The sequence below is a fragment of the Symphalangus syndactylus genome, chromosome 14 (genome assembly GCF_028878055.3).
Source record: "Symphalangus syndactylus isolate Jambi chromosome 14, NHGRI_mSymSyn1-v2.1_pri, whole genome shotgun sequence".
In the NCBI taxonomy this organism is placed as follows: domain Eukaryota; kingdom Metazoa; phylum Chordata; class Mammalia; order Primates; family Hylobatidae; genus Symphalangus; species Symphalangus syndactylus.
Window position 1 is genome coordinate 76,421,348 of NC_072436.2, and position 15,025 is coordinate 76,436,372.

The following is a 15,025-nucleotide window of genomic DNA, read 5'->3' on the forward strand; positions in this document are numbered from 1 at the left end:
CTATTTGTGTATCTAAACACAGAAATGATACAGTAAAAATATGATATTATAATCTTATGGGACCACCGTCATATATGCAGCCTATTGTTGACCAAAATATTTTGTGTGGTGTATAACTGTATCATATTTCAGTAGAATTTTTAGCACATCTTTTTCACAGCTTAGCAGCCCTGAAATAGAGATGAGTTTTATAAATAATAGTCAAATTATATGAAATATGGTCATGGTTTCCCAAAACATAGTAAGCCCACCATCCCTATTCTATACCATTACCTCTAACCAAGAGTTAGTGTTGGAGACCACCATTCTGTTTGTACTGTTAAAAGAAATCAGGAATGACCTGTAATAATTTAAAGACTGTTAAGAAGATATCTGATTAAAAAAAAAAAAAACTGGTTTTTTTTTGGGTTTTTTTTTTTTTTTTTCAGATAACTACCAAAACCTGTAGCTTAGTATATAGTCATTTAATTGGCTTATTTCCTGTAAACCCCCTAATGGAGATCACTTCAGAGGCAGCAATGGTTTTGACTGAGAGTTAGATGCATATCAATTGGGGAACTGAAGCCATTTAAAAGGACAATGGAGTACTTTGGAAAATATAAAAGGTGCCTTAAAAGAAGGTTAAACAAGAAAGGATTGGGTTGAGGAGTGGAGTTTAAAATGGTAGTAAGCATTTTAAGAAGGTAAATAAATAAATATACACCAAACACAGACTAACTTAAATTTTAAAAAGTATTCACAAAGAGACGATAGCCACTAGAATGGTGACATTAAGAACAAAGGGAAGCTCTAATTTCACATTTATGAGTTAACCAAATGCCCAAGGTAAAGTGAAATAGTCCATAAATTATATTTTAACATCAAAACAATGTCAAGTCACTGATTATTACATTGTCCTAAGAAAAAACTATTGCCTTTTGTGCATATTATCAACCAAAAACATTCTCAAAGTTGACTATTTAGGTCATGACCAAGAAGTATCCAAAAGGCATTGTGACCTTATGTTAATCATTTTAGCTCCTCCTACACATCAGTGAAACCCGTCAGGTAGTATTACATTCATGTGATTTACTCGCCTTTGATTCACTCTGAGACACACCTAGACACATACCTCTTGCCACTAGCAAATTTGATGCCTCATGATAAATAAAACTTATAGCAAGCAGGGACTTGCATTGTTGAGTAGATGATTTCAGCTGTGTTTTTTTTTTTCCTTCTAAAATCAGAATAGTAGCAGAGAATGATGGATTTCTGCCATGTGGGGGAAAAAAAGGATTATGAGAGCTATTGAGATCATCTCAGTAGGACCAAACTACTATAATTTATTTCTTTGCAAGTTATTATAGATGGGTAAATTCAATCTAAAAGAAAGAAAAACAGAAGGAAGCTAAAATTTACTGGGTATCTACTATGTGCCATCACTTTACACAGATATTATCTTAATTATTTACCACCATGCAGTATCTGTGGGCTAGATAGTGCTGTTTTTCAGTTAATTAAACTGAGACATGAAGAAGTTATATGATTTGGCCAAAATCACACAACTAGTACATGGTGCTCCAAGAATTCAACCCAGGTTTCTAAATCCAGACCTCCAAATCCATGCTTCTCATAATTTCATGAAGCATGAAAAGCAGCAAACCTAAAATACACCCTAGAAGAGATGACCCAGATTTTCTGAGGCTATTCCAAAAAGAAATAATGTTCAGGAAGGGCTGAGCTGATTTTAGGAAAGCCCCCAAAGCTTTTGAAGATGGAAATCTCTCATGCATTCATTTATGCTTTCATTTATTCAAACAGATTTAATGAGTTAGGCTAAAAAGGAAATAAGGATAAAAAGACAAGATTGAAATCCCTGTTCTCTAGTTTCCTCACTGTATTTAGGCATAGACCCATAAGTAAACAGACAGACAATTATGATATGGGTCGGGGAGTGGGTAAGAGCTGTGATAGGAATAGGCAAGTGGTATTAAGGGTCCTAACCCAGTGCTGCTCTTCAGTTCCCTGGGAAACAGACTCAGAGGGATATTTGTGTGCAGGAGGCTTGCTTTCAGAATTAGCACCTATAGGGTGAAGTGAAAACAGCTGAACTGGGCAAAAGGGGAAGTGGGATTATGATGTGGTTGCCACAAAGTCCTCAGCCTTTCTATGGGAGAATTATGGAGCTAGGATGGCCTACAGAGTTGTCCCCACTGGAGCAATGGGACCAGGCTTATAAAAGTATAAACTTCTGAATCAACTAATAATTGTAGTCATTCCTGGGCTGGCTCTAGGAAGGAATGCGTGATCTTAAGCTCTCTTCAACCAAGGGCAATCTCTAGAACAAAATGTTGACGAGATCTATCCGTTACCAACACTCCCAGCAGTCAGTGAAATCTGTGCTTCAGTCCGGAGGACATAGAGAAATGCATGCAGCACACCATAGCATCCACTACACCCACCTCCAAGGAAGATTTCCTGGAGAAGATGGCCTTGGAGCTGAGTCCTAAAGGACTAGTAGGAGTTGTTCAGGAGAATGCCACATACAAAAACATGGTGGGTCTGAAGAGAGCGTGCCCAGGGAGGTTTATCACACCTGTGGAAGCACATAATGCATAAAGGAAAGTAGCAAGTGTTGAGGTTGAAGAGGTGAGCAGAGGCCAGGTCCTGCAGAACCGTGGCACGTTCTGCTAAGATGTTTGGATTTTTTCCTGACGGCAAAGGGAGGGCATTCAAAAACTATTTAGAAAGAGATATAATTTGATTTGCTTTGTAGAAAGATCATTCTGGCAGCAAGTGGGGATTATGTTCAATGGGGATAAAACTGAAAGAAGAGAAGCAGACTCATTAGGAGGCTGTGACAGTAATCCCAGAAAAAAAGAATAATACTTGAGCTGACAAGTAGCAGTAATGGTGAGAATGGATGGATAGAAGAGGACAGATTCCAGGGATATTAAGTGGGTAAAACTGAGAAAACTTAAGAAATCAACTGCATGTTATAGGTAGGAAAACTTAGACTTCAGAGTGACTCAGATTGGTTCCAACCATTTGTTGATACAAATCTGTAGGGAAAGATGGTAAGTTCAGTTTTGAACACCTTGTCTGTGGAAACTTCATGTAAAGATCTCCAGCAACCCTTTCCTGAAGCTAAGGAGAGAAATAAGAGTTGGATAAAAAGTCAGAGTCAATACATAAGTGGTAGGTGGAAGCCACGGGAGTGGATGAGATCATTTGAGGAACATATACTTTTGAGTGTACAGAGACACAGGAGAAAAACAATGTTTAAGGTGGAGAGGGGTCCACAAAAAAGTACTAGAAATGTACAAAAAAGTGCTAGAAATGTAGGTAGAAAATCAAAAGAGAGGAAAATTAGAAGTGAGAAGAAGAGAGAGTATCAAAAAGTACTAAGTGCAGGCCGGGCGCGGTGGCTCACACTTGTAATCCCAGCACTTTGGGAGGCCGAGGCGGGCGGATCACGAGGTCAGGAGATCGAGACCACGGTGAAACCCCGTCTCTACTAAAAATACAAAAAATTAGCCAGGCGTGGTGGCGGGCGCCTGTAGTCCCAGCTACTCAGAGAGGCTGAGGCAGGAGAATGGCGTGAACCCGGGAGGCGGAGCTTGCAGTGAGCCGAGATTGCGCCACTGCACTCCAGCCTGGGTGACAGAGCGAGACTCCGTCTCAAAAAAAAAAAAAAAAAAAAAAAAAAAAAAAAGTACCAAGTGCAGTTAAATGCCACTAAAAGAAAAAGGAAGACAATTTTCCAGAATATTGAGGAAGTAGAGGGCCATGAGTGACCTTGGCAAGGAATGTTTCAATGACATAGAGAAGACAGGTCATAATAAAGAGAATAAAGAAAACACAGACGAACCTTGAAGACATTCTGCTAAGTGAAACAATCCAGTCACAAAAGGACAAACTACATGATTCCACTTTTAAGAGGCACTGAAACTTCTCAAACTCATAGAGACAGAAAGTAGAATGGTGGTTGCCAGAGGCTGGGCAGAGGCGGAATAGAAAGTTATTGTTTAATGAGTAGAGGGTTTCCATTTGGGAAGATGAAAAAGTTCTGGAAATGGATTGTGGTAATGGTTGCAGAACAGTGTGAATGTACTTAATGCCACAGAACTGTACACTTAAAAATGGTTACAATGGAAAGTTTTATGTATATTTTAGTACAATAAAAGAAAGATACTAAACAAACAAAAGAGAGATAAGAAAATGGACTGAATGTAGCCCCCTCTCAAGAAACTTGAATGGGAAGAGAAGGAGAAACAGACTAATAGCTAGAGAAGGGGATAGGGTCAAGGGGTGCATTTTTGGGAGACAGCCAGTGAAGAGGGAGATATTAAATATACAGCAAAGAGAGATGCAGTACTGTGGGCTGAGCAAGACAAAATGATGTTGAAACAGGGCCTTGAGAGCTGCCTCTGAATCCCTTTCTAGTGAACACTGAGGGAGGTAGGATGACATAATGGAAGCATGATCATAAACAATGGCAAAAGGTCTTGCTCTGCCTAGATGAACTTAAACTGGAAATATTTAGGAAATCACTAATGCTGTCTTTAAGTTTAAAAACAATATCCCGTTCATTGTGACAGTTTTAAACCCCGATAAGTCACCCACACAAGTCATTTAAAGATAAAATTGATCAATCACATAATGTAGTGCCTCATGTACAATGAATACAATGAACAATATTATCATTGTTTCCATTGCCATATGTAAGTTTTTATTTTCCAATTACATGTTAGATGATGTTTTATTCAAGAAAAAGAAAAAAAATTATGCATTTTGAAGCTCACTATTAAATTTCAAAAGAAGAATGCTGTGTAAGTGTGGCATTTTTTTTTTTAATGGAGTCTCACTCTGTTGCCCAGGCTGGAGTGCAGTGGCACGATCTCGGCTCACTGCAACCTCCGCCTCCCCGGTTCAAGCTATTCTCCTGCCTCAGCTTCCTGAGTAGCTGGGACTACAGGCGCCTGCCACCACACCCAGCTAATTTTTGTATTTTTAGCATAGACAGGGTTTCTCCATGTTGGCCAGGTTGGTGTGGATCTCCTGACCTCATGACCCACCCTCCTTGGCCTCTCAAAGTGCTGGGATTACAGGCATGAGCCACTGCACCCAGCCAAAACGTGGCATTCTTAATTAAATATTTTTCTAATTAAATTTGAATTTACTGCGTGTTATTTTTATGGTATATTATTTAAAATACCTACAAGAAAAATATATACAAATCATGGAATCCTTTAAGTCAAAGAAAAAAAAATTTAAATAAAAGAGTAAATTATTTTTTCCAGAGTGAGAAAAGTGGGAAGGAATTTCTTTAGAAGCACCACATCTAATTCACGTATTTTAGGTCTGTCTAAATGGTCCCTGCAAATTATCATCACACATATGAAAAATAATTCTCAAATACTGCACTGTATTTTCTTCTGTCTAGACATTACAAATATAGGAATCCTTAACATATCTATTCATGAACATGCACATACACTCAAAGTGCCTGTGGAAGATTTGGCTGTTGGTTATGGTTAAATGAATTTGCATAATTTCTTAGTTATATAGAGATACAAGACCAGGAAATCAGATACAAACAGAAATGCTCTCAATTTCAGAGCCGTTACATGAATTGAGTGTTGGGCTTTCTCCAGCAACCTTTAGAATCCTGTTTCAGATCATGTATGATCTCATCATTAAAAGAAACCTTCAGAGTCATAATATGAGTCCATAATAATGATACTAATATACACATCATCTATGCAACTATATACATTAATCCCAAAAAATAGGTAAATTTAAAAATCCTGATTTTATATATAAGAAATATGTCACAACCGCCACAAAATATATGTAACCCAAGTATTACACAAAAGCAAGTATGTTTTAGGAGCCATCTATATTTTACCAAAAGAATAGGCATTAGGATATTAAGGATATGCTACATTAAAAATGAAAGCTGGCATTGTCCTCTGAGGTTTAAAACATATGAACCAATTAAAAGTTGTAAGAAAAAAAGAAAGGAAATTAAAAGATTGGTCTTTTCTAAGAGGATGTCAACCAAGTGAAGATAAGGTCTCCTTTCAGCATTTTCTTTAATAAGCAAGAAGTAGGGTTGTCCTGTATTTACACCATTACTGCTAAAATGCTTCCTTTTCTTTAAAGGAGTAGAAAACAAAACATTATGTTCTTTTAATGAGTCTACTATCTGAGCTTCATCAAGATGTGCAAAGTACAATTACTAAATTGTTGCTTTGACAAGGCCTGTCATACCGATTCAATATTTAAATAATTATTTTCCTTTTCTTTTTCTTTCCTTTTTTTTTTTGAGACAGGGCCTCATTCTGTCACCCAGGCTGGTGTGCAGTGGCATGATCTCAACTCACTCCATCCTTCACCTCCTGGGCTCAAGCAATCTTCCCACCATAGCTTCCCAAGTAGCTGGGACTACAAGCACATGCCACCACACCCAGCTCACTTTTGTTTTATTTATTTACTTATTGTAGAGATGGGGTTTTGCCAAGTTGCCCAGGCTGGTCTCGAACTCCTAGGCTCAAGCAATCCGCCCGCTTCAGCCTCCCAAAGTGCCGGGGTTACAGGTGTGAGCCACCATACCTGGCTTAAATAACCTTAGAAAATATACTTAAAGGCTGGGTGTGGTGACTCACGCCTGTAATCTCAGCACCCTGGGAGGCCAAGGTTGGTGAATCACCTGAGGTCAGGAGTTCGAGATCAACCTGGCCAACATGGTGAAACCCCATCTCTACTAAAAATACAAAAATTCACTGGACACGGTGGTGCATGCCTGTAATCCCAGCTACTCAGGAGGCTGAGGCTGGAGAATAGCTTGAACCCAGGAGGCAGAGGTTGCAGTGAGCTGAGATTGCACCACTGCACTCCAGACCAGGTGACAGAGCTAGACTGTCTCAAAAAACAAAGAAAGAGAGAAAGAAAGAGAGAAAGAAAGAGGGAAAGAAAAAGAAAGAAAGAAAGAAAGAAAGAAAGAAAGAAAGAAAGAAAGAAAAGAAAGAAAGAAAGAAAGAAAGAAAGAAAGAAAGAAAGAAAGAAAGAAAGAAAGAAGAAAAAGAAAGAAAGGGAGAGAGAGAGGGAGGGAAAGAAGGAAGGAAGGAATGAAGGAAGGAAGGAAGGAAGGAAGGAAGGAAGGAAGGAAGGAAGGAAGGAAAATATAATTATAATAAACGTTTTTTAAAAGGAGAAATATATTCTACATTGTTGAAATACTGTCCTAGTAATCGATGATAAACTTTTTCTAACTTACATATTAATCAGTATATATGTGCTATATGAAGCCTTAAGTTAGAAGAAAGAACTTTCAAAGTAGTTCTGGCACAATGAAGCTTCAAAAATAGGTCTCTCTATGGTTTTATAAACCCAGACCATATCTCATAAAATTTCTGAAGCCAATGAGAAGGCCTATCCAAAGTCAATTACGCTTTGTTACTTAAATATTCTAAATTTTTTGGAACCCACCTTTGGAAACTCTCGGATATTACATTTGGAATCAAAGTAAAAGTAAGATTTTCCTAAAATTGTCAGACTGTTACCCCCTATGGTGTCCAAACATTTTGAAACAAAAATGAAAGTGAATGGTTTAATATGGTTTCAAAACGTAATACTAAAATTTGAACTGCCTTGAAAAATCTGGAACAAGTAGTTGTAGCTATGTAGCCTCCATCCATCCACCAGAAAAGTGCCTAGGAAGAAAATAATGTTTTTCTTTCTCTTGTACTTTAAACTACACTCACTTCTTTGATTTTTTTTTTAAAAACTTCCCACAATTAGCAAATAGGCTTGGTCAAAACTAAGCCTATTGCCTAATTACATTTTTGTAATCAACATAAAGTGCCACTTTCCAGTGCACATATATTCGGATCTAAATTAAGTAATTATCTCCAACACAAAGTTTTCTTGCAATACAATTAAAATGTTAAAACTATTCAGTATCAAATGGTATTTTGCTTGAATGTTGTCTGTCTGTGATCATTAACCAATTGAAAAATTCTTACTATTTTTAAATTGTTAAAATTTTTTGGCCATGCACAGTGGCTCATACCTGTAATCCCAGCACTTTGGGATGCTGAGGCAGGCGGATCACCTGAGGTCAGGAGTTCGGGACCAGCCTGGCCAACGTGGTGAAACCCCATCTCTACTAAAAACATAAAAATTAGCCAGGCGTGATGGCTCCCGCCTGTATCCCCAGCTACTGGAGAGGCTGAGGTGAGAGATTGCTTGAACCACAGAGGCGGAGGTTGCAGTGAGCCGATATCAGGCCACTGCACTTCAGCCTGGGTGACAGAATGAAACCCCGTCTCAAAAAGAAAAAAAAATTTTTTTTTTCATTAAAAATATGTCAAACTCCTAAGCAGGACATAGGACTTTAAAGTCAATGGAAGTCAGTACAACTAACTGCAATCAATGAAAACATGGTTTTCTTATATTTCTAGGAAAAGTTTCCAAAAATTTTTTCACAAAAATTTTTAATCCCAGCACTCTGCGAGACCGAGGTGGGTGGATCACAAGGTCAGGAGATCGAGACCATCCTGGCTAACACGGTGAAATCCTGTCTCTACTAAAAATATAAAAAATTAGCCAGGCATGGTGGCACGTGCCTGTAATCCCAGCTACTCGGGAGGCCGGCAGGAGAATCGCTTGAACCCGGGAGGCAGAGGTTGCAGTGAGCCAAGATCGCACCACTGCACTCCAGCCTGGGTGACAGAGCGAGACTCCAACTCAAAAAAAAAAAATCTAAAAGAATTAATAATTAATATTTGAGTTATCTGAAAGCTACCAGATAAGCAATAATTGACTAATTTTTAAATATAGAAACCAAGGCTGAGCACAGTGGCTCACACTGGTAATCCCAGCACTTTAGGAGGCCGAGGCGGGCAGATTATGAGGTCAGGAGATCAAGACCATCCTGGCCAACATGATGAAACCCTGTCTCTACTAAAAATACAAAAATTAGCTGGGTGTGGTGGCACGTACCTGTATGCCAGCTACTCGAGAGGCTGAGGCAGGAGAATCGCTTGAACCAGGGAGCTGGAAGTTATAGTGAGCCGAGATGGCACCACTGCACTTGAGCCTGGTGACAGAGTGAGACGCCATCTCGAAAAAAAAAATATATATATATATATATATAGAAATCAAATATATTATTCTCCAGTTGCAACGAATGTAGTTTATCCTTTTGTTCTTTTGTAGCTTAGAGGACAGAATGTATATCATGATTATCATTATGGGACCAATCATCAATACAGTAATATAGACGGGGAAAGTGTAGGAAACAGAGTTAAACATGCATTAAACATGTAAAATATACATTGTTCTTTTAAGTAAATCATTTGTTTACTTGGCTGAATGCCTGAATTTTAAGTTTAGAGGTTTTCTGAAGAACATCTCATGTCCTTTCTTTCCCACCAAAGTATACTGCAGGGGAAAATCCAATTATTTCACCTTTCTAATAGTTTGAATTCCTGATAAATTATAATTTCTTATAATTTGTAGAAACATCTAAAAATGCTGTGTGATTCATCATTAACACATAATCTAAGTTGGTATTAAAGGGCTGGGACTACTGTTGTTTTATTTTTTATTTTTTCTAGGAGAACATGAAACAAGGAGGGCCTTGTTTCATTCATATTTTTTATTGGGCCCTTATTTATTTTATTAAATAAAGGTTATTTGGCCTTTATTTTTATTGGGCCCTTTATTTATTTTATTAAATAAAGGTTAACACAAAATAGCATAAACCTTTATTTAATATGTCTATTTGTACTGTTTCCCTGTATTGAAAACTTTATCTGGTAGAAAAGAAAATAGATACTCCACATAGAAGAATTTTCTAGGTACTTGAAACTCATTCCTTTAAATCCACAAATTAGTTTTATTTTAACCATATCTATTTTTAGACTTTAAAAATATACCATACATTGCCCTGTTTTCTTAAACGGAGACTAACCAACAGAATGCAGTTGTTTCTCAATTATTACAGTCTTAATTTTACACATTCATTATGGTGCCATTTTTATATTCAACCATTTATGCATTCAACAAAGCCCTCAATGACTAGCGTAGTATGCTAAGGACTGTTTCCTTTTACACAGAGTGGCCCAGACTGAAATGTTCTTTAAGCGCTTGTGTTTGTAGTTTTTTGTCACAGCAGTGAGGTATAGTGAGAAAAACTAAGCTTTGGTGACAAACAGACCTGGATTCAAACTACAGGTCCACTGTTTACTAATTGTGCAATTTGAGGAAATGCATGTGACTTTTTAAAGCCTTAATTTCTTCATCTAAACAATGATGATGGTAACTTGCAGAATGGTTGTAAAGAGTAAACGAGATAATAACTGTAAAAAGTCCAGTGCTCCCCAATCTTCAGCCCCATCCCTGTTGTTCTGCTCTTCACAGTTCTTGCTCCTGCCAGTTCACGGTTCTCTCTTTTTTTTTTCTTTTTGAGACAGTATCTCACTCTGTCACCCAGGCTGGAGGGCAGTGGCACGATCTCGGCTCACTGCCTAACAGGTTCAAGCAATTCTCCTGCCTCAGCCTCCCGAGTAGCTGGGACTACAGGCATCACCATGCTGGCCAGGCTGGTCTCGAACTCCTGACCTCATGATCCACCCGCCTTGGCCTCCCAAAGTGCTGTGATTACAGGCATGAGCCACCATGCCTGGCCATGGTTCTCTTACTGTTCCCTGTTGCTTCTCGACCATGGAAACAGGAACCTCTGCTGCTCTGTTCATTGCTGTGTCCATGGCCCCTGCTGTTTGCCAGTAGTACCTGAAAGTGTGGACACCAGTAGAAAACTTGTGTTTGAATCCTGACGCTACTACTTTCTACTGTGTGATCTTGGCCAAATTAATCAACCTCTCTCCGCCTCAGTTTTCTCATTTGTAAAATGAGGAGAGTCATAATACTTACCTCAGAGGATAAAATCAGTTGCTTGTGGAATTATCCCTCGCACATAGTTAACACAAAATAGATGTTAGAATCTATAATGAGGCCGGGCGCGGTGGCTCACGCTTGTAATCCCAGCACTTTGGGAGGCCGAGGCGGGCGGATCACGAGGTCAGGAGATCGAGACCACGGTGAAACCCCGTCTCTACTAAAAATACAAAAAAAATTAGCCAGGCGTGGTGGCGGGCGCCTGTAGTCCCAGCTACTCGGAGAGGCTGAGGCAGGAGAATGGCGTGAACCCGGGAGGCGGAGCTTGCAGTGAGCCGAGATCGCGCCACTGCACTCCAGCCTGGGCGACAGAGCGAGACTCCGTCTCAATAAAAAAAAAAAATAAAAAAAATTAAAAAAAAAGAATCTATAACGAATGGAAAGTTTTTGTTGTTTCTAATCTTCTATGGCCCGAGGAGTGAAATAATCAGGTTTATTTTAATGAGTTTAAAACAGAATAAATTTTTCTATTAATCAAGTTTCTGAGCTTCAGTATATAGCTTTTTAAACCTTTTTTTTTTTTTTTTTAAAGCAGCTCAGAGGTTTTACTTTGACTTCTGGGTTAGTGAGTCCTATTTTGATTGCTGGATAAAGATCTCAAGGTAATTGGGATTTTTACCACATAGAACTGCGAGATGGCCTTTTTTTCTTTCTTTTTCTTTTTGTTTTGTTTTGTTTTGAGACAGTTTCCCTCTGCTGCCCAAGTGGGAGTGCAGTGGCATGATCATGGCTCACTGCAGCCTTGACCTCCCAGGCTCCAGCAATCCCCTCACCTCAGCCTCCAAACTAGCTGGGTCTAGGGGCATGTGCCACCACACTCAGTTAAATTTTTTTCCTTTTTTTTAGAGGCAGAGTCTCACCACATTGCCCAGGCTGATCTGGAACTCCTAGGCTCAAATAATCCTCCCACTTTGGCCTCCCAAAGTGCTGGGATTACAGGTGTGAGCCACCATGCCTGACTCTTTTTCTTTTTTTCTTACTATGTGATTGGACTCTATTTTTTTCTGTTCCACTTATAAAGATAGATTTGCAGTTTTATGCTAAGCCAACCAGTTTGCCTGTGTTCCCATGTACAAACGTTTGCCTTTTATTCACAGATAGCCAACCGTATCAATAGCCAAGTCCACAGTTCACCATGTTATCAGTAAAGCCGTGATATTTATAAATATTAACACCTAACTCATTTCATAATCTACTAAAACGTCAAATATTTACATTATGTATTCCATTTCCTTGTGTCAATTATCACCTATTTATCTTCAACTACTAGCCCAGTCTAATCCTCTAGCTGAATAATCTGTTGGAATTTGGCAATGGAGAGTAAAAGATGAGGGTAAATAGCTATTGTTGAGTAGTGAATAGCAACAACTTGTTTAGGATAGCAAAATTATCTCATAAACGTTACATATTCATGGTTCTAATTGAACAATGAAATCTAGTAATTGAATAAACTAATGTTTTAACTGAAGCTCAAATTACAAAAGGGCTTATTTTCTTACTTTGTATAAGTTTCACTGCTCTATACCTACAGAACAAGGTTTCTACGGTTCCTTTTTATGCTTATTTATCAAGACATAATATGACTATTGATTCCAACATTAGTAGAATTCTAATGGCAATTTTTTTTCTCTGTTGTGTCAAAAGTCATACATAAGCATATGTATCTATGCTGTCATTCTCTTCTGTTCCCTGGACATTTTTGGTTACCCAAACAATCTAAGGGACTGCTTGAACTACACATTTGTTAGGGTTGGTTGGCCAGGATTTAGGTGTAGCATGCTAGAGACTAGAAATTCTAAAACTTTCCCACACAATGGAAGACAGCTTGGGGGTGAGGGAATTCTTGGCAGTATCAGACTTTCCCAGAAGGCATTTGGCATTTGCTCAGTGATTGCAACACAGCAGACACTTTTCCAAGGGGAAAGGTAAGATGCAATAATGACTGCCAGCTAAACACCATTCCTAAATCTTAACATTACACACAATCACTAATCTGGCCCTTTGTTACCTCTCAAAGCTGTACATGGGGACCTGTCTTCAGAATAATTTGACATGTTCTGATTTTATTATTAAGTATCAACTAACAATGATCTGCAACCCCTAGCCAGTCTGATACTCCAGTTGAATAATCTATAGGAATTTGGAAATGGAGAGTAAAAGATGAGGGTAGATAGTTATCAGCTGAGAAATAAATAGCAACAAATTGCTCAAGATAGTAAAATAATGTCACAGGTGGTAATATATGATTGTAATAGAAGAATGAAATTTAGAAATTGAATAAACAAAATTTCAAGCTGAACCTGAATTTATGAAAGGGCTTAGTTTCTTATTTTATATCAATCCTACTACTTTTATGAACAAAACAAGTTTTTCACTGAATTCTGTTTTATTCTTATCAATCAGTAAAACTACTTCTGAATGACGGGGCTTTCTTGGATGTCTAGTCTTCTAAGAGAAAAAAAATTACTTCTCACAAATTTCCTAAATATTAAGTCTGGTCAGTGAGAAACTAAAATGTAGGTATATATCATAGTGATGATAATCTGATTAGCCAAGTTGCTTTCTTTAAAAAGACATACTGGTGGGCTTTTCAACACTTTTTCTCCCTCCATATGAAGGGACTTTTTAAACCGTCTTCATATAGTCTTTGAAATTCTTATATCCAGATAGAAACTGGTGAGTGCAAGCAAAATATCCAATAAACAAAGAATTGAGACCCAGGCTATGGCTTAGGGCATGCTGTTATAAGTTCTCAATGTAAGAGCATCTTAGGAGTGGGGATCATAGGAGAGCTTTATAGGAATTATGGTTTCAGGCTGGGAAGGCGACTGAAATCTGTCAGCATAGAGATGTATTGTGGTCAAGGATCCCAAGATAGTGGTAGGATAGCTCTATGACTTGACTCCAAGAAGTATCCTAGGTTGGGTATCTGAGCTAGGGGGAAATTTTAAGGGTGAGAGTGGAACAAAAGTCAGGTGACTTATTTTCTGTTGTCATCATCAAAGAGAATAGTAGTAGAGGTTAGAGGTTGGAAAAGGTAATTGTGATGCTAATATTTGGAGAATATGATCTTCATCTTATGCATTTCTTGTAGTATCCCTGATAACGTTCTTCAGTCCAGCTCTTGCTTAGTAAGTCAAATACAGAGCAAAAATATATGACTACAATTTATAAAGATCTTGGGGGGCATACAATCTATTTTCAAATGTAAATCACAGATAATTAGTTTTTTTAATACAAATTTGATGTTGATAAATTAATTCTTCAGATTCTTAATAAATTGTTCTCTAAGGTACACAACCAGGTTGAGACAATTTCCTTTACCCATATTCTGGAATCACTTGGTCTGTTCTTACTAGGCCTTCCCATGCATATACCTTCAATTCCAGGTCAGGACTATTTTCCCTTTCATTGGTGAGGCAACATCATTTCTGTTTGTGCCCCACCTCTACCTCTCAGCTCCCAGGTAAAACTGATTCTTGCAGTCACCTCACATCTGCATTAGGCATGTCTCTCCTTTTCCATTCATTGAAATACCTTAGAACTGCATCCTTTATCTTTATTGAGTATACAACTATCAATCTCCTCTTTTTTTCGAATCAGGTTTTTAGTTAAACACTTTTATAATTCTCTTTCTAGAACACATGTCATTCCTACCTCTATATACTTTTTTCTCACTTTGGCAGGAATCTTTGTTAGTAAAAATGTTAGCATATCTAAAACCCAATTTATTTACATTTTCTCCTCTCACAGTGAGTTATGGTTACCATTATATCCACACATATTTTGGGGCAGGATACCCCATCAAGCCCAAGTCTCCTGGAATATAGTCCCATCAAGTTTACTGAAGGTAGGAAGCTTACTCTTCTTTTTAGTTTCCAAATTTCAAGGCAATAGAAATAGACGATAACCTTGTTTCATGTCTATACATATGTGCCAATGCTTCTTGACTTACAATGGGGTTATGTTCTGATAAACCCATTGTAATTTGAAAATGTAAGTCAAAAATGCATTTAATACACCTAACGTACTAAATATCATAGCTTAGCCTAGCCTACCTTAATTGTGCCCCGAACAC

The 15,025-nt window shown here is 38.1% G+C and overlaps 1 long non-coding RNA gene across 11 annotated transcripts in view; it reads right to left on the bottom strand.

Annotated features, from left to right (window-relative positions):
* The window catches only part of LOC129462706 (uncharacterized), a 152,939-nt gene that overhangs the window by 125,415 nt on the left and 12,499 nt on the right, over positions 1 to 15,025 (bottom strand). For 8 of the 11 annotated variants that reach the window (XR_010115689.1, XR_010115695.1, XR_010115686.1 and 5 more), the window contains exon 2: positions 1,112 to 1,251. The exons of the other annotated variants lie outside the window; for them this stretch is intronic. This is a non-coding gene — a long non-coding RNA (uncharacterized lncRNA). The remainder of the gene's footprint in view (positions 1 to 1,111; positions 1,252 to 15,025) is intronic. 11 annotated transcript variants of the gene reach the window in all.